Source organism: Lasioglossum baleicum, chromosome 4, assembly GCF_051020765.1.
Source record: "Lasioglossum baleicum chromosome 4, iyLasBale1, whole genome shotgun sequence".
Lineage (NCBI taxonomy): Eukaryota > Metazoa > Arthropoda > Insecta > Hymenoptera > Halictidae > Lasioglossum > Lasioglossum baleicum.
The window spans coordinates 10,840,092-10,860,864 of NC_134932.1; the positions used below are offsets into that span (position 1 = coordinate 10,840,092).

Here is a 20,773-nt window from a genome sequence, read left to right on the forward strand (position 1 = left end):
CCGTTCCATTGCAGCACTTATCACGGAAGAAACACTTTGTCCTCCGGCCCGTAAAAGTAACGCCTTGTAAATTGCCGGAGGGTGGCTCTCTTCGTCTCTCTCTCTCTCTCTCTCTCTCTCTCTCTCTCTCTCTCTCTCTCTCTCTCTCTCTCTCTCTCTCCCGCTCTCCGACTCTCCCCGTGCCCGGTAGACCCCTTTCATTTCTAAAACTGTCCGAATATCCGCACCAAGAACTTCGCTGGGGCGCTGATCACATTTAACTTCAGCTTTTGAATTGGTTGTGCTGGATCCTAGGACAAGATGGATGGAAGTTGAATATTTTTGGGGGTGGCTGATTTATTTACCGAGTTTGGGTGGACATTGTTATTTTTAAGAATCCAGCTGAAATTTTTCCACGATCGCTGCTCCAAACAAGCCGGATATTCTTGTAACTTTCCGCGGACGCGCATTAACATACAGCTCCCTCGTGGTCCGCGTTATGGTTATCATCCTCTCCGCGGAGGCTTACTTAATTAAGGGCCGAGCATTTGGAATAATCGGCCGCTGGACGGCCGATCTTTATTAACCCGCGGCTTTATCCCACAGCGAAAGAATGCCATAAACGCGTCTCTCGCGGCTTATTCGTTCTTGCGAACCGATAATTGCGACTTCGAAGTTACCCTCTCGATCGATAAGCCAACAACGACATCTCTCCCGATAGACCATTTCGGAAACAAGTCTTCGACAATCGATTTTTATTTACACATCAGTCGACAATAGTCGTCGTCAGAGTCTAATGGGTAGTCCTTTAAATTTTTGAAAGGACTCACTCGACGTCCGAGACAAGTTTCTGACACCTTGTATCCGCCATTTGCATGGGAATCGTTCTTCAGGACAAGTGCAAGCCAAATTTACATTTATATCTACTGTCTCCCATCCGTGTGAACGAGGCGACGTTTCCGAATTGCTCGAGGGATTGCAGGATTATTTTTAGTAACCCGAAAATCGTTTATTCTTAAGACGACGGGATTCCCGAGAGCCGCGAATAATAAACATTCATTCTCCGAGCATCGGATAAAAATTTATATAAATTTATTCTTCATCATCCGCGTCCTCAATTTGCCAAAACAATTTATTTCGCAAGCCTCGGTCCCATTCTCACGATGCAACGCGTCTTTAAATTTTCTATAATACATTTTCAATGTTCCACATTTTCTGCGTTTTCTCCGCTTTCTACGTCGATGATTGGCCATTCGGACGCAAACAGACGATTCATCGCGGCTCGAATTTCCTGATAAGCGACGTCACAGGCGGAGCATTCGCTTTATTAGAGCCGCAAATTAACAAGTCAATCATCGTCCGCGTTCGCCCTCGCATAAAGATAATCCGGCTCGTAAAACAAATCGCGACCATTGCGTTTCGTAGATTGGGAATCGAGGGTACCACGATATGGTTGGCGAGCCTTGTCCCGTGTTTTAGGGAGATCATTCCCGCAGTCGCAGTCGCAGTCGGGCCAACATTGTTTCTTCCCGACTGGTTTTTTAAGGGAACAGCCATCGCATGCGATCCGACCATACCGGCGGCGTTTAGCGGATATTTATGGCACAGTGTTTTCGGACGTTAAACGCAATCACCGCGATTTTTCTTCGTTTCCCATCGTTTTGCACCGCGTGGACCACCGAAATCCTGCCATAAACACCGTCGAGAAAGTCTCCGTATCGTCCTCTCCAACGGGATAACTTTCTTACAAACTGTCCAGACTTTTTATTTTATTGCTATCACGTGCATTTACATCGATAATAACCTAGATAATTTCTGCAATACAAACCTGTACGACTACAGAGCATGAACACCATTTTAATTCACTGTAAATGAACGACTCGCATGATCGAATCGAACTTTGTTCGACGGTATAAATAATAAATCTTCGCATTCGCATTGCAAACGTTCGCGAAACCCGGCCCCATTGTCTACCCGACAGCGTTTTTCGGGCCAAATGCATAATTCATAACGCATGAACAAGTTGACACGCGTCCTCCGCAAAGTCAGCCGACTCCCACGATTCACAGACTTCTTTCGCGATCGTTAGGCGATTTTTTGATTGAGTAACACGAGCGACGATACACGTAAACAAAGCTCTTTACGTAAATCGACCAGCGACGGTAATTTTACGATGCATTATTAACCTTTTCGGACGGTCTCAGTTTCGTTTCATTAATTATGCAGGCCCCTCTGTGAATTTGAACTTTGAAGCATTTAGCGAATAGAGAGCCGCTTGGCAACAGTCTACGTACTTTAGAACAGTGATCAGGCGATTTTTTCAATGACCGCTGGGTTAACAAATTTTTATTCGGTACTTAGTTTTATTTTTAGGCTGCTCCATTTTCTACTTTCAAATCCAGAAGAATTTAATAGAAATCATATTTCTACAGGGTCGGTAAAAATTATTTTCAGGGCCTGACGGGTTCATGCAAAATTATTGATCCGTCTGCGAAGCCGCGGCCATAAGTTACGAAAATTTGCTATTGATCTAGAAGCGGGGGAGACAGTTATTTTACAATCAGCCGAACGGTTTCGCGCACCGCTCTGGTTTTATCGTTGGTCCTGAGTCCAGTGGACGAAAGTCAGTGTACCTTGGTAAAAAGATTCGGTGAAGGAATAAGTGACAGGGTGCAAATCATGCTCCACATGAACCATAATCCGATGATTTCCGATCCGAGCCGCGCGATCCAACGACTCACGAAGAGAATAAGAAACAGCCGCACCGAGAAATAGTATTTACTGCTTCACGCCGAACGGGTTCTGTCGCTTAAATAATGTTCCATCGGTGCTCCTTCGAAGCTACAATCGGCGCCGAAGTCACGCTCGAACTGAATGCAAATTGAGTAGGATTGGAAAAAGAATCTTCGTTCCAATCGTGGAGAATCGAAAGTTCGAGATCAGGGACGATCTTTGAAGTTCGAATCGGCCCGAGATTTCCAGCCGGTCGATGAACCGGCGGGTTGATGTCCTTAAAAGTCGAGGGGAAAGTATCGGGGCAATTTGCGGAACTTTTTTTGGAAAATGGTCGATCCGGAAGTTGCGAGATTTCCTGCCGACATTCGCGAATTTATCGTCGACGTTGAAAGTTCAAAGTTATACACAAAAAATGAGGAATTTGAAGCTTGTTCTTCGTTGCACAGTTCTTAGAATGTTTGAAGAATGATTCTGAGAAGTCTTCAACTCCGTTTATTTAATATTCAACCATTTTTTAGCGATACCAAAAATTTAAACTGATTTCTGAAGTTTAATATTTTCATTTTAAATATTTCAAAATGCTTTAAATACGAGATTTGTGATCCAGCCAGTTGCGTGGCTTCCGAATTTTCAGATCATATTTAGCCAGATTTCTCTTCTTGATTATCCACGCTTGTTAAAATAACGATATCATTAAAGAATTTTGGTTCTACGTCGAGATTTTGTAACGATTATTAGTTCTCCTATCTAAACATCGACTCTCCTCATGCATAAAATTCCGTTTATTCCCGAAACTCCATAATGGATGTCCTCATCACCATGTGCCAGCCCACGATCTCCAGGTAGCCATAGTGTTTTCAGTTTCACGATATTCAGCCAGATGGCGGTGCTATCGAGATAGATCGACACCGGAAGCCTCGGGAGACCTCGATATTCTTATCAAGATTATTCGATAACCCGAAACGAAACTTGTCGGAATAGAAACTCTCCTATTTTTCCGTTTATCATATACTCCAATCAAACTTCTTTCTACGATACTCCAAAATAATTACATCGAAGATTCTTCTGGAGGTTCCTACTGTTTTAAGTTCTTAATTCATAAATCGTTAATCTTTTTATATGTTTCGGTGAGAAAGAAGCAAAAAGTTTCCGCAGAACTCGAAAAATAAAGATTTAACAAAATCCTCGAAATAACCGAAACTGAGACAAAATGAAAATATCAGAGGCTCCATTCAACAATTCCATTATTTATTAAAGTTCCATCCAGCGATGCATCGTCCCAGGCGACGGTCCAGCTCTTCCCGTTGAAAGATGCAAGAATGTCCGCCCGCGAGCGAACAAACGCGAGACTTTGTATAAATTTTTATCTGTGCAAGCCGGGAGGGCGATGGGGTCTCTCGACTCGATGCAAAAAGGCACGGTCGACGCCGAGTGTCCGGGTACACGTCCACAAAATGTAACTTTCTCGAATTCCGAACATGATACCTGAAAGAAGGGATCTGCAGCCCGCTGCGGTGGCCTTATAAGCAGGTACGACACGATAACGCGCGATTCGAGGACTCAATACGCCGTTCAATAATTTCCGAGGGGCACTCGGTGTTCGTTCTCTGGCTTAATTACATGGCGGGCCTGCAAAGTGCCGATGGAATTCGAACGGAGCTTTCGTAACGAGCGAGAGAACTGTCCGGAGACAGAGAGAAGAAAAAGATACAGAGAGAAAGACGGACAAAAGTGGGAGAGAAACAGAGACAACCATTGGGGAGGAGGGGGCTATAATACGAAGAGAAATCACGGCCCCCCGGCTCCCCTGTCGATTGCTGTCGCAAGGTTCGTCGAAGAATTCGTAACTTATCATTTACAGAAGAGAGAGAACGAGAAGAATAAGGGGGAGGAGGGGTAGAAATATAAAGAGAGATCATGTCCCTTGTCTGTCGCCGAAGAATTCGTAGCTTATGGTGCCCGCGGCGGCGCAAAGGTTCCCAGGAGCTCGTTGCAGTTGTCCTTTAATCAAACGTGGTGGCCCCCCCTTCTCCACTTTCGGAGGGGTGGGGGGTCGAGAGCGTTTTAGACCAGAGCCTAACGGACCTCCCGGTAAAATTCTTTAATTAAACTTAATTAAATCCGTACAGTGTATTCTTTTTTACGTGTTGCACCGTCGCGGAAATATTTCGGGAATGGTGTGTCGCGAGAGGGGGCACACCGATGAGACTTCTTTCGCGGTGGAGAGAAGACTTTGATGTTTATCGAAGCCGGTTCCCCTCGAATCATGATCGCCCTAGGAACCATTCGTTCTCCTGCTTTTTCTCCGCGGTTCGATTAAGATTCGAGGGATTCCATTACGGGAGAGAGAGAGAGAGGAAGGCTGCTTGAATCGCGGCTAAATGCGCGTAGTGATTAGACTGCGGGTTTTATGCGTTTACGCTGCGGCTCGGATACGAAATGAATACATTAATGACGATTGGCCGAGTCTCTCTCTTTCTTGATTTTGCGATCGAGTTTGTGGAAAAATTGGGATCGGAAACCGGGGATTTGAAGGAAGTTAATGGTTCTCATTTTATGAAAAAGAAAGACGACGAATGTTTAGCACGGCGAGATGCTTATTCGTTTTTAACATTTTTCTGAAGATCAGAGAAATGCATTAGGAAATTTGCATTGTAGATTTGATGGCTAGTTAGGCAAGTACACAGATTCAGAGGACTTTTGAAACATGTGCATTTTTTGGCAATTTTTCCTTGTATGGTTTTACGTTTACGAGTATGTTGATTCGAATGGATCTAGCCCTGGGTGCCATAAAACCATTATTCTTCCTCAATTTTTTAGGATCAACGACTATGGTCACTGGTAGACTCATCGGCAAAAATATTCGAATGAGAGTGTGCATCGCGGAGGGAAGTTTCAGGCCAGCATGGCCGAATATTCTCGAGCGTGGCCATTTAATGAATGCGAAAAGATCGATCCGGTGTCATTCGGCGTCCAGCGACGGTAAGCGTCCATCCCGCTTATGGTCGGGGTGTGTACGTGTATACGGTGTTTCAGTTTCCGTGTGTAAATACGGCCTCTCTCGTCGGGAACAAGTAACCGTTGGTGGTGGTGCGGGTACTGCTGCTGCTTCTCGGGGCTAGACCACGTTCGCAGCCGCAGCTATAGTATATCGGCGTCAGCAGGGGATCCGTGCTGCCATTTTATCCAAACGTGATCTCAGCCAAATACGAAAATTCGTACGTGGCCGCAGTGTATACGAGCGGCTCGTTCGATATTTTCCCGAAGAAACCGACCGAAGCGAAAGCCAGATATCAGCTCGTGGGCGGATGTCAGGTAGGAAATATGACGAGTTGCTCTTGGTATATCCGACTGCCCACGCTGATAACGCCCCTCTCCCTCCCTCTCTCCGGCAAGCTGCGACGTCCTGCGACGTCCGAGGGGGAGGATAAACCCGCCGGATCCTCGCTCGATCGATCCGATTTCAACGGATATATTGTACGCCGTTCTTTTCTCCTCTTTTGTTTCGATGCCAACGGATAATCCCGACTCTACCGAACCGTTCCGACGAATCCTCAATTATTAGGCCGATCCCAAAGTCTTGTCGTTTCTTATCGCACTTCGTCTATCGAGGCAGTGCTCCAGGTACCAGATACGTAAGCTTTCTTTTTTAAATAACACAGAATTATTTATAGCTACACAATCATTGTGTGTGTGTGTCGCTCCCTGTTTCTCAAATTTAATTTAATTTTTTCAGAAACTGTGTCAAGATTAATGTATTCTTTGTTGACGTGTACACCCACACAGAGCCGCGGTATGTGACCCTCACAACCTCCAGACACCCTCGAACAACCCTACTCCCTCACCAATCCTCTTCACTCTTCACCCTCGAGACGCCCGCCCAATGAATTAAGTTAGAAGCAAACCCTTAACAGTTTCAGTAAAATCTTTTACCTACACTTTCTAAAAGCCTCATTGATGCGAACAGTATACACTTACCGAAACTAATCAAAATTGTGTGAATTAATAAAGCAGCACAATATTTTCTGCGTTCCAGCCAACATTTCGTCGAAACAACTTTCTCTCCCGGCTTTTTGTTTCTCAATTTCGCGAAATAATGTATCAGAGTGGAGTTTTTCGGGGGAAGAGCCGCAGTCAGCTAATGAAAAAGTCGGGCCTGCCTGCACACAGAGAAAGACATATACTCGCCGACTAGAAAGACGCTACACGCGTGTCGTGGAAAAGCGGGGTTTATACGTCCGCGATGGCGATACGCTTTTCTTCATTACCCCGGCCGTCACGTATGACGCCTCGACACGGATGGAAAAGCGACCCGCGTCGAATAACAAGTGAAACATGTCCCCGAGACGCGAGGGAGATTATCTTTCCGGTTCTTAAATTGAAAATATCGCGGATGGATCGCCCGTCGACGGACGGAGCTCCGGACGAGTTTTGCGGGGACGGGTGATAGGTTCGACCGAATTCAACCGGAGTTTTTATGGGGTCTCGGACGATGGGGAATGGCCTTTTTGTTTAGAGGCGGCGAACCGGGCTGCGAATGAGCGTAATTCCTCCTCCATGAGGATTGTCGTACCACTTCGTCCTCGTTGCGATCTCGACACCGTCGAATCACTATTAGACGACCCAGTTTTCAGCTGGAAACAATGGCGAATTTTCTTCTTTGGTTTTAGGCATAATTCTAGAGCTTTGCAAAATGGAAACTTGCATTCTATTAGGTTGTTGCATATGAAATGTCCGATTTTATAATGCAACTCTTAGAGAACATTTCGATCAAGAAACGCCATTACAGTCTATAGGTTTATTATACATAGAATGCATAAGATTTTTTATTTCACAATTAATGAAATTATAAAGATGCTTTCGTAAGAAATGATCTAATGAATATCTGTATTAAGAATCGCGGAAAGTCTAAATAAATTAATTCTTGCCTTTTTTGTAAGGCAACCACGTGACTGTTATTTTGATACTTTAACATTTAATGTAATATAATTTTACTTTTAAATAAAGTTTATTTCAACGTCAACCAACGCGACTGTCCTGTGTTCCTTTTATATGTCTGGAAAAATAGCTTATTGACGATAGCATTATATGATTTTTGGTGAAAATGTGGTGATTAATTAACTAGTCGTTGATGCTAAAAGGAACTACAAAATCAAGATAACAATCTTGTAAATGAAAAACATGAATGACCATAATATCTTATTTTTACCGTGATACAATCAAGAAACTTATGTACATAGGCAGAATACATTGGGTACATAAACTTTTGTTTGTTTACTGTCACTGCTAAAAATCGGACATTTCATATGCAACAACCTAATAGATTTGATGGTCAGCTAGGTATGTATTCTTTAAATTCAGAGAACTTGTGTCCCACAACATAATTATTGTATACAGACTAACGTTTCGCTGCTAGAATGAAATCAGCTTCGAGGATAGATACCAAAGGATATGTTTATTAAATTGCGTCCGATTTAGACAGAGTACTTCAATTTTTTACTCGCGCGTTAGCAGCGTTCGTGCGGCAAAAAAAAAATAACTAGTCTGTCGGTGGAGAAGTAAACCGGAAGCGGGGGTGGCTAAAACACAAGTTTGAAGCTTTATGCTCGGAGAAAAAAATAGTATTTCGCGCGGCCTGTATCCGCGCGAAATTGGCCCGTAAACAAGCTTGCTCGTCAAACTCGTGATGCGGATACGGGCGAGAATGGCCAAAAGTCATATTTTCCCTTCGTCCGTTCGACGGAGAAAGAATCTCTGTTCGCCGCTCAAACTGAAACGGAGAATACTTCGAGTTGGATCACGGATTTTTCCCTTAACGCTCGCCTGTTCCCCAAAAATTTCAGAAAAAGACGCCGCTGGAGGTGAAACGATCTTACTTTATTTCAGAAGCTGCTGCGCTTCCTCTGTTTTCCCTAAAATTTATCCGAAAACGTTTGAACAAATTAAATGTGGTAATGAATGAATCCAGTGATCGAGCACAACCAACGAATCAATGCAGAACAGTTTCGATTTGCTCATACATTTCCATTAGAGTGAAAAGAGTCTGTGTATTTCAGCGAAATTAAATTCTATAAATTTCCCGTTTGATTCAGTGATATTCTCAAAGCAAAGTTACGGAGAAATGAGAATTTTTTTAGTGATTAGCGTGGAAGGAATTTAAAGAAGGCTCGATGATCACGCACGGCGTCCACCATCGCGATCCGACGGGCGCCGCGCCGCATGGAAATTGGTGGGCCTCGCGGCGACTGTCTCCGGTGAATGGAAAGGCTGGTTTCCACTCTGCCGTTTCCAACGAGAAGGAGGCGGTGGTCGTATAAATAGATATACTCGCATAGATATGGACGTTACGGGCCGTGGTAAAAGGAACTTACACGTTTTATGCCGCTACCGCGTTCGCGACGGCCCGCGGAAAATATGTCACACGTGAGAAACACGTCTCCTCTTTTAATTCCGCAATTACCACCATGAAAGAAATAAGACGCTTCCAAACCTTGACCACTGTCATCTAGCATACTAAAATCACCAAGAACTTGCCATGGAAGGTCCTATCGAGTCTGAAAAAGTTTCCAAAAAATTCTGTGAGCTATAATCAAGAAAGATAGACCTCTACGTTGCCCCGAATAAACCCGGGGGTGCCGAAAAGCGTAGAACGCGGCCGATAAAATCGAGGCAGTGTACATTGATCGATGTGGAAGCTGTTGGAAGTTGGCTCGCCTCTGCAAGACGATGGCGAGACTATGCGAGTCGATGCAAGGCGCAAAACAAAGTCACTCGTAAAGTAGACGCGAGAGGAATGCGAGAGGTGCGCTCGGGCTACGCGGGCGAAGCGTCTAAGTACACCAACTTCTCTCTCTCTCTCTCTCTCTCTTTCATGCTCTCTGTGTTTGAACATACAGCGAGGGACGGAAATATCTCGTTCCCTCGAAACCGTCGGTTCTCATCCCCCCGTTCCTTCTTCCCGTCGGCGTCGAAGGCGCTGTTGTGTTACGGCAGTTGCCACGATTCGCGGCATTCAAACATCGGCCTCGCATTTCCCAGAGGAGAATCGCCGCCGACCCAGGCCAATTCCATATATCCGCGAAGAGAACAAAAATTGCGGAGCCAGAGAATCCTCTCGACCATTTTCCAGAAGGAAACCACGAAAAGGGCGGGGACTATGCCCGGGGACGGCAAACGGCCATCCTGCATTCCAATCTCCACAAAGTACAAGATCCGAAGGATCCCCGAGAGCAAACGTGACCTATACGGGAACGTTTCTACGGAATTCGACCGGCAACGCCGAGAATTTTCGTCGCCTTTTTCCCCTCTTCGTGCTACAACCCCGGAGACAGCAGCAGCCTGTCTCTGCCAAGTGAAAATTCTTCGGGGAACCGTTTTCGCCGCTTTCGGCTGGGAAAGCTTGCCGTGGCGAGAGTCAGCTCGTGTTTTTCGGGCGGAATGTGCCCGGCGATTTTTATTTTCGTTTTGACGAAGGGTCTCGAAGCTTTCGCGCCGAGGAACTCGCTGCATCATATTAAACATTTATTTATGATCACAATTTTTAATACAGAACTGTACGACGTAAATTAATACAGACAATTCAAATATGTTACACTTGAAGTACAAATATGATTTTTCTTTAAATAGTCGCCCAATATCCATTCGATTCAGACAACAAATAACATGCAGATATTAAATATTTAATTAATTCTTCATCTGAGTGACACAGACGCATATTCTCGGGAACAATTTCTGGAGACAATGTAGAAATGAAGGTTTTTGTAAATATTGGAATTGATTCGACGTCGGATCGGAAACAAACGCGGGGAATTTCCTTATCTCAGGGTTAGTGGGTCATCGTGATCGTAAAGGCGGTTTTTAATGGCGACGGTAAAGCGGGGATGGGTCGGACGAACGCGACACAGGCTTTGATTGAATTCCGCACGATAAGACATTATTTTCGCACGATGGGGAATTAATCACCCGACGGTGATAAGCTGTTTCAGCGTTGTTGTTGTCCCTGTTGCATATTAACGTCGATGAACTGCGTTTCTGCGAACTGTCTCATATGTAACTCGCGTATCTTGCAATTGTATTCGATTCCTTAATCGTGAACCGCGCGAGAAGATAAAATTTGTAGCGGTGCCATAAATAAATTAACTATTGCCGAGCCAGTTCAATAGAGCCGTGTGCGTGGGTAAAAATTTTTGTACCTTTTACCGCAAATAAATTGCGAATTGGATAACCCGCGAGATCCTTTAATGATTCGCGCGAATTTACCATAATTTATCGGAAATATTGGATTTTATTGTCAAGATTAGTAGAAGGAAATGAAAAGCAATAACGGACGACTAGTTAATTCTCGTCATGTCTCGTTTGCACGTTTATGCGTATCACGTTTTTATAGCATAATTCACACATTCGGGTGAGGAGCGCAAATTTATGCGCTCCGCTAAGAGTTTGATCGGTTCGTAAATAACGTAAAGATGCCGTTAATATTCCACCTTTAATATTTATTACAGTTATTTAATATTTATCGGCAGCTGTTTGTTACCGCAATTAATTACGCAGAAGAGATGCACGCAACAGCTCCGCGAGCATAATTGGCCGATAAACTACCCCTTGCGCTTTTACAGCATCGATAGTCACTGTGTTCAACCTCGATCAATTCCCTATTTGTTTCGCACTAGCAGATACATTAATACGGTGTTAGGAACAGCAAAAATCACGGGGGATACATAATTTTTCATGAACTAAGCCGTACGTTTAAATCTGTTTCGCACAGCTGCGACAAGTTCTCTATTTCGCGAATTAACAAGAGGCATTAAGGTATTAGAGATCGGAAAAATGGCGCACGGACATATAATTTTCAAGCCTCCGTAAACGAATGCGAGTAGATCGGGTGTGCGAGTTGCACGGTGTAAAAGAAAGCGATTCCTTTCACAAGCGTTTCTCGCACGTTCACTGGAAATTCTCGTTTTTCCGGGCCCGCGTGTCGCGCAAGCTGCTGGATTTTTTGCAAGTCGCGCACCGCGCGAGGAGAAGTGCCTCGCGTAACTGTCCGATAAGCCGGCATAAAGGTCTCGGGGACTGGTCCCGCAATAAAGCTCGCGAACCCGGTAGCCGTCGAAGAACTGCTGTTCAGCATGAACACTGTCGCGCCGGCTGATTTCGAGGACAACGATATATCCGAGACGATGTTCGAGAAACTCGAGATTCTTCTCCGGCGATTTTTACTGCTTTCCGCGTTCCCGCCTTGTCCGATCTAAATTCATCATCGTCGATCAACGTACTGGAGACCAACGCGCAAATTTACGGCCCTGGAATTCGGACAAACCGGATTAAAAGATTAATTCTATTTTACGGGGAGTTGTATCTTTCAGAGGATTAAATATCTACATGAATTAATTACAATAATATTACGAACATGTCACAGTAATATTGAGCAATAAGAAGAGGATGATTGTGAAATACATATATGATGAATATATTTTCTTCAGTTTCTTTTTTCATGGCAGCTTTTATAAAAATTGGGCGAAGAGAGAGAGAGCAAAAATAAAAATTCGCCAATATAAATGTTCTTATGTTTTACTGTGTGTGAATCTTCTAAATAAATAAATTCACAAATTGTTCTTTTAAAGTTCGTGGTTCGATCAGTGGAAAATAATTTCAGACACAGGTGCAGGCCAGTTCTAAAAAACTTAATTTCACCAAAACCTTCGTTGAGATCAGTAGAATGTCGAGCGAGGAACAGAGCAGAGAAACAACCGTTTAAAAGAAAGAACATCGTCGGCTCAGATGAATCGTTTTAATGGCGACAGAAGCGCAGCCACGTTTTCGCGATTCCTCGTAAACTCCACCCCGGGGCGAGCGCCGGTACAGAGAAATAGATTTAAAAACTGGAAAAGTTTTATCGACGGAATTGCACTTGGCCACCCGGAGGGAGCACCACTCCCGGACGGAAACTTCTTGAAACTAGTTTGCCCCGGGAGTTTCGTGAGAAATTCTTCCGGTAGCTCACTCGGCGAACCGGAGCAAAAACGAGAAGAGCGAAGAACGAACGAAAGGAGCGAAGAAAGAAAGGGTTGGTGACCTAACGGTATCAAGTGGTTCAATGGCTCTCGACGATACCTGACAGGTATTTTTGCTCCCGTCTCTCTCTTCTTTTTTCCGCACTCGAAAGAGAAAGGTTCACGCGATTTTTCACCCTTCGATCGCCCAGCTACCAGGTATTCCTCGATGTTTTAGGGCCCAAAGGGTTGCGCTACGTGCTCCTTTCTTCGCCCGAAATTATCTCTGGTTTCCCGGAGACCGCGGCCGATGGTCAACCCCTTCGTCTCGCCTCGGGTGGCGATTTTTTTTGGTCTGCCAGAAGAGAAAAAATATTTTCACTGGACGGACCCGGTCGTAAATCCTTCCGCGTTCCTCGGTCGTCACTCGTTGGCTTCCGGTTGCCTCTGAAAGCAGTGCAATCCAAAAGATTAGAAAGGGTTGACGGAACCGGGGCAAAAAAAAGGGTTACGATCGGCAGAAAGTCTGCGCGACTGAGAGATAAGTCGAAACAGACACGATTTTTGTATTGTTCCGATGGGGAAGGGTTGCTGCAATCTGGCTGCAGTTTTTCTTTTCGGGGACTGCTGTCTAGATTTACGATGCAAGCGGCCGATTTTAGGATTGTTATGCAGCCGGAGTGCGAGAAAATTTGGCTGGGACTGGGAAACGAGGATTCCTTGGTTTGAAAATATATTTTTCCATTAATATTCTTCTACTATTTCAAGCTGTACCTACTCAACTTTCTTACAAATCCATAAAATTCTCAGTAATCACTGAAAACGAAGGATTGAACGTTCGCCATATGTTAACGTTTAACAATCCTCAAAAGACAGTAACAGTAATCAATAATAAAATACAACCTGTCGCGAGCCACACAAATATCGAGTTCCATCGAAGCAATCGCGGAAGAACATAAAAGAACAAGTAACAGCAAAAGAACGAGTGACAGCAACGCTATAGATCACTTGCAATCATGTATACACATTTCTGCGATTTCTTCTCCGATCACCATCTTCTTTTACCCGTTGTTAAGCACCTTTCGGCCGGCCACTCGTATTATAATTCACGTGGCATGCGTAGCGGCTCGTCATTATCAGTTTTTATAGAAAGCATACGTTTCCAGGCTTTACTAACAATCGTACCTGTTCCGCGGCTCGTCTCGTATACACAGGGTGTTTCATAAACGCGCGGCCATAGTTCAGGCAGTGTTCCATCGGTGTATCATATCATTATACGTGGAAGATTAAAAATTTATTTTAACAGTCCACAAAACTCATATTTAAAATTTTCGTCCCAAATAAAAGAGTTTTGAATAAAAATTTCAGTAAACCAATCCATCTAGCTTTGCAGCAAAAGTCATTTGGTCGATTTGTAAGAAAGTTATTCTGATTTAAAGTGTGCGCCATCAATTATACTGGTTGTACGTCGATACTACATTTTTGCCTGGCTTTTTCCAGTGGGCAAATTGAACCGTACACATTTCTAAACCACCCTGTACATTCCGAGGTGGCCGGCGCTCGCGGACACCGCCGGCCATCACCTTCATCCCCGACGTTTATAGTCGCTGTCCGTCGTTTCCGTTTTTCGACTTTCTCCAGCCTCGCAAATTGTATCTCAATGTAAGGTTACGGGGCTCGGAGCCCGCTCACGGGGCTTATTTATTCCGCGAGTATCAGCGACCATAATATTCGATCCTACGTGAAATGTCCCGTAGATATCGCCACGCGGACCTTTCGCCGATGGAGTCGGCTGGTGTGTGTTGTGTCCGAGAAAGAGCGAGAGTTCCGTGGCGAGGGCCATCAACCTATCGGAGACCGGGGCTCCTTCATTCCGTTTTATACATTCCTTTTGATCCCTCTAGTAATATGTTTTTCTCTTTTATCCCTCGTGCCACGATATCCCGGAATGCTCGTGTACCCCATAGATCGGGCCTAATTCGAGGCCCGTGGATCTCTCAGCGCGATCTGCCGTCGCAACTTTGTCCCTACGGCTCCGATATTGCAATCCTGCTCGCATAGTTCGCGTGCTTTCGCGATGGACTCCCTCCGAGGGGATCTACCCTTCGCAATTCGCTCGCTGCTCGACTCCTGGAGGCCAATTTTTTAATTCTTCTATAGAAAAGGAGAATTTTGCATTTACTGCAAAAGTTTTCTGACCTCCTCGAATATTTTAATTTTCTATTTATTTTGCGTTCTATCCCAATTTATTTTTATTAATATAAACGCTATTCGTTATGTCCAGAGCGTTCACGTTTGACGGAAGAAGGCTTTCCGACGTCACAGCAAGGCGAATCAGAATTCAAAGGAGTCCAGAGCATTTCCAACCAAAGTTCCTCTCTCTCCGAGAGAATGAAATTGCAGCGATTCCGTGTAATTAAATTATCGGCCCGGACGCCGATTAAATTATCCTCGAGCGGCGGGGATCGCGTCTTAAATGCTCGAACAGCTAATTGCCTCTTTCGAGTCCGTGGATAAAAGTAAACGGCTCCGAGGATGACGAACGCTTATGCATTTCTATCAAGGCCTCTCTGTTTAATCCAGTTAATTGTGAAACGAGACTGTCGATAGAGTCGGACAATTACCGGAGGGAAGTCGAAACCTTGGGAAATGATGGTTTTAAGATCGAACGTTGTACGCTCGATTCTGAATTCATTCTTTCACTGTTCGTCGCTCCAAACTGCCATAACATGTTTTTAGCAAGCCCCTAAATATTATCATGTTGTCAATTACCAATTGAACCAGTTAGCAGAATCAATTAATAATTCTCTGAAGGGGTGAGCAGCTCTGCATGAAAATAGCATCGGTGTCAGGCTGATCTGCGCAGAATATTTCGAAGAGACAATGTCGAGTGTACGTCGAAACTGCTAATACAGGGAATAAAATCCCGCGTCGCCCCATTCAGCCGGCACGTTCCCGAAAAAAAACGTGAATCTGCATAAAAATCCGCAGTCCGGTAACAACGGCGTAAAGCCCGCCCCTTCTCTCGAGGACCCGGCTGAAAATCCCGGCGAGCCAGTTCATCTTCGTTGCATCCTTGGCCATTCGGTCGTCGCAAAGAAAAAAAAAGGAAACGAATTATCAAGTTATAGACAGCGCGTGTTGGACATGAGTGTCCGGCCAAGGGCGTTGTAACACACGTTGTTCAGCCGTATCGAGGAAGTCGTAAAATCGGGCGCGTTGTTGGCGTTAAACAAACAAAAAAGAGACAAAAATACTATGGGAAGCGAGAGAGAGGGGAGAACAGAGAGAATAATACTGAAATACGAGCGCGAAACGCCGAGGATACAACGGGCAGCCCGTGTAACGAAGCGACGGGGCAACAGGAGAGGTTCCAGGATGATAAACAGCCGCAACAAAGTAGCAACGCGGGGAATAGAGGCGAGCTGCGCCCGGGATCAATATGGCAGCCGGTGGATTCTCTTATCGTGGCGTTCGCGTGCGCCCGTGTGCGTCTCTCTCTCTCTCCCTCTCTGTATACTATGTATATGTATGTACCTCTGCGAAAATGTCGCAACCCGACACGCACGGCGAATCGCCGGCGAATTTCGAATTTATAAATTTTCCATGCGCAATATTGCGTGAGATTGCCGCGCGTCCTCTCCGCCCACCGGTTGATTACACCAATTTACTTGCATGCAGTTGTTGCGGCCGACCTCTGCCACCCCCGCACACCGATAGTGGTATTTCGTGTTCCTCCTGTATACGTGGTGTCTGCTCTTGCCCGGTTTCGAATCGCTGGAGACAAGACTGTCGTGCAACTTTGTTCGTCGAGTTTCAGGCTTCGGCGTTAGCCTGCGGCTGCCGAGCTGTTTTCAGGCTCGCGGGGGTTGTTCACCTTTGTGCGGTCTTTGGGCGACGTGATCTTTTGATGATACTGTATCTATTCATATAGAAAAAGATGGCGAGATATTAATCTTTGCCAGAGTTGCTTAGGTTGAACATGTTGAAATCGACAAAGGGTATCTTGAACTTCTACAGCGAGTGTAAAAAGTATTCGTACGCTCTTTGAAATAGACTAACTTCTTTATAATTGCACGAAACGACCTTATTTTTTAGAATCATTTAGAAACATTGGTTTACGAATTGATATGCAAAAAAGATTTTGCAAAAATTATAATTTACAAGGTATACATGCAAAAATGCAAACTTTTTTATTTGGGTCTCCTTCAGGAAAATTTAAAATATATGTTTTGTAGATCTATGTTAGTTATACACATATTGAAAATTTCATCGAAATCGGTTGACGCAGGAAAAAACGACACGCCTCGAAAGATGTACGATTCTGTGGATTTTAAGCAGAAACTGATCAAAAGTCGTGTAAAACTACGATTTCCATAATTTTCTAACTGCCTGTAGCTCGTGTGTATGTTAATCTATTTCGATGAAACAAATCATATATTTTAAATGTTCATTAAGAGCCCACATAAAAAAGTTTTAAAAAATTCCTTTTTTATTTCTGCATGTAACCTCGTAAATTATAATTTTAGAAAAATCTTTTTTGCATATCATTTTGTAAACCAATGCTTCTAATTGATTATAAAAAAATCAGGTCGTATGGTACAATTATAAAAAAGTGTATTCTGTTTTAAAGGGCGTACGAATACTTTTTACACTCACTCTGTATTTCTATTCACAAAGTTCCAATGTGGTGGCTGTGAGACTCGAGTGTAAAATGAACTGCAAGGGAGAAACACGGCAGACATTGAAAGTTGAAAAACTGCAATTTTTAACATCTTTAAACGTTTGTAGCTGATCGCAACGTCGACCGATTTTGATGAAATTTTCAGAATATGTGTAATTGATACAAATATACGGAACGTGTTACCTAATAGTATTGTATGTTGCAGCAAATGTACAGTACATGTGTAAAACATTGCGTAAGACGACTGTACACTCACTGTCACAGAAGATGTAGATACACAGTAATTTTGAACAATTTTTTCATCTCGTTTTAGGGGAGTCTATTGTATAGGGCCGCCTCTCCGTCCCAAAATCTTTCCCCTACCCTTGCAATGCAACATGGCGGATCAACCCCTGATTCCGTCGACACCCTGTAGACTATCATAGATTCGGCAGCGGGCAGTCGCAGGCATGCGCCGAAAGGCGCGGTCGTTCGCGTCGCACTGTTGCGGAAGTGTGTGCCCGTGGCCGGAATAACGGGCTCTCGTTCTCACGCGCAGAAAATTCGTCGCAGAAAATGCACAGAATGCACGAAGTGCGCCGAACGACCCCGTCCGCGGTTGTTACTTTGATGGCGCGCGAAAAACACGCGAAGAAAGTACAAGCCCGGACGGGGGCTCAAATTATGAAAGTTCCTCGTTCCGTGCCGTAATTGCAAGTCCCCCGGACAATTTAGCCACACCCCCCGCCACGCTGCTGACGGATTTCGGGCCAGATTTATAGTCCGAGCTGCGTTGTCACCCGGATGGAAACATTCGGATTATTTTTCTTTCTGTGTGACTTAATCCGCCGAACGTCGAGTAAGAGCTGCAGCGGATGTTGCCCGGGACGTGTTTCCGCTGGTTTTGCGAGAGGATTCTGCTTTCTCGAGTGTTTTAGGACTTGTTCATTATCTCTGGACAGAAATCCAGTCGACAAATTGTCGACCGTTTGCAGGTATTATTTTTCATTTTCGATTTTTATTCGGGAAGTGGAAAACTCACTCTTGAAATCCTAGAAGCCATAAAATCCATTTTGTCAAGTATTTTCGAGGACTCGAGCAAAGTTTTTTGACTAATTTATAATAAATAATTTTTTAGTAAAATATTTTGGTATTTGGAAATGAGAGGGTTCCGGGATCTCTTGGAATTTTTGCCAAAATGCTTCCGCGGTAATAAGTCGGGGAGACCGGGATGGAGAAATCTAATTTTATAGCTAGACTGCATCATCATTTGGACAGTGACACGGTCGACATTTTTTCCCGCGAGGACTTGGTAAAAGAGCCATAAAATGCTTACGTGTCTCTTTAACGTGGACACGCGGCAAGATAATAATCCCGACACCATTAAGGGATGCAATTAACCTCTTAATGAACTCTCCCAGATGCTGGCTTCTCCTGCAAGACACGGCCTCGTGGTTATTCGATATTATTTCAAGAAGAATAACGATCTGATAGCGGGACTGATTATTATTGTTTCCGCGCGATCCCCGCGTAGCGATTATTCTCATAATCGACGCGCTCGTTTTCTTCTGGCACTCGTGAATATGGATGTTTATGCAAACCGGAAATTGAAAAACGACTCGGCGTACATCGCGGAAGCTACGCGAGTTAATCGAGCAATTTTATTCGTCGGTGATCGCGATGATTTTCGAGCTTGTTCCGCAATCTACAACAATCTACACCGTTCCACACCATTCTACGTCGTGTCACTGCCGCCTGTACAGAGCGATCCATTTGTCATGGTCGTTTGAAATTCCTAAGCCACTTTACGCCGATCGTATTTTCAAATTAAAGCTCGAAATTTATCGTTGTCCGCGAGAAACGATCGCTTCATCGAGACTGCGATCTCAATCTCACGATTCCCTTTCGCAATGCCGTTTACGAGGCGACAGTTGCCAGTTAGTGACAGGTGTTTGCGCGAATTCATAATTCCAGTGACAGTGAATTTATCGCTAAGAAAGTTCGACAGAATTTTGTCTTCTGTCTTATGAAATTTACGTGGTATTAGAGTCGGCCATGGAAATGGTGTTCCCAAAAAGTCAGAATAGTTCGTACCTATTTATTACAACTTTTAAGAGACATTTCTGAAGTCACGGAGGACAGAACAATATAAATTATTACATATTAATTTTATAAAACATTTCCGAGTCCGTAGAAAATTGTGGACGAACATAAAACGAGATGTAAAACCGTACAGAAATAAACACAAGAATAATTAAGAAGATGCATAAATTACGTTATAAAAATTATAGAAAAGGCTCAATCTAGTGCCTGCACGTAAATCCAACATTTCGCAGAGCGTTTTCGAGCGGACACACTCAGCGGAGCGATGATCGAAGGAAGGAACGAGCACGCGGGGCCGAATAAAATCATAAACGGGGAGGTTCGAAAAATTAATTTGATAATCATACGCGGCGTGTTGTGTGTTCCCGGGGATCACGGAACCATTGCGGGCCCGATTCCGCCATCTCATTCGAACAATCAGGGTGGGTTTTCCAGTAAAGCAGAATTAATGAATCCGTACACGCTCGTACTCGGCCGAGAAGGGGCCCCGTTTCTTTCGATCCATTTCCGAGCGAGCCGGCTCGGCGAGCCCGGTAATTTGCAGGTTTTCGCTTTCGTGTCAGCCGATTAAAAATCTTAATGAAATCAGAGGCCATGTTGGTGCGTTCCTCCATTTCTCCGTTTTCTGCCAAGATAACCATCGATACATCCGTGAATTGCGTGTATACTCTGCCAGGCTGCGTGCGTACACTCGGCAGATATCGCTTCGCTTTTTTCCTTTCCAAGCTGTGTTCCCCGCAACGTGCAACAATGTTGCACGAGGATCTAGATCTGTCCCGCGTGTTCTCTCTCTTTCTCACTTCTTCGAAAAAAGGTCGAGCTACTCTACCCGAGTGTATGTGTGTTCATTATAGAACGATTAATTGAGAGGAAGCCGACAATGTTGCTTGTTAAGCTCGGCCGCTAAGTGGTCGATGTGATCTGCCTACAAGAATCTGGCAAACGACGAGTTAATTCGTACCGACTAACAGCCTAGACGTCGCAAATATTAATGGTATCCCTTCTCTCTCTCTCTGTTGGAAATATCTGTACGTATGAAGCGCCCGTTGATAAAGCCCGCCGCGAATTCGATTTTCTCAGAGCGAGAGGATGCCGGGAGCAAATACAGATTTTTACGAGCTGATTTACATAAATTGGAATCGAGCAGGTGTTTGGCTTCTTTAACCCTCGCGCTCCAATCGGATCATATGTATACGTTTCGCGCGTTAGATTGGCTTTGGGACTGCGAAATCGATGATTGAACTGGAATGACTGAATTTGAAATTTCTGGCAACGCACAGTGGGCTCGATTGAAGAAGCACGC

The 20,773-nt window shown here is 44.5% G+C and overlaps 1 protein-coding gene and 1 long non-coding RNA gene across 6 annotated transcripts in view; one reads left to right on the forward strand and one right to left on the reverse strand.

The window, feature by feature from the left end:
• LOC143208196 (uncharacterized) overlaps positions 1-20,773 on the forward strand; it is a 377,481-nt gene that overhangs the window by 64,188 nt on the left and 292,520 nt on the right. The window lies entirely within an intron of this gene.
• The window catches only part of LOC143208200 (uncharacterized), a 42,069-nt gene continuing 31,616 nt past the window's right edge, over positions 10,321-20,773 (reverse strand). Inside the window, exon 3 of the long non-coding RNA XR_013008869.1 lies at positions 10,321-13,151. This is a non-coding gene — a long non-coding RNA (uncharacterized LOC143208200). The remainder of the gene's footprint in view (positions 13,152-20,773) is intronic.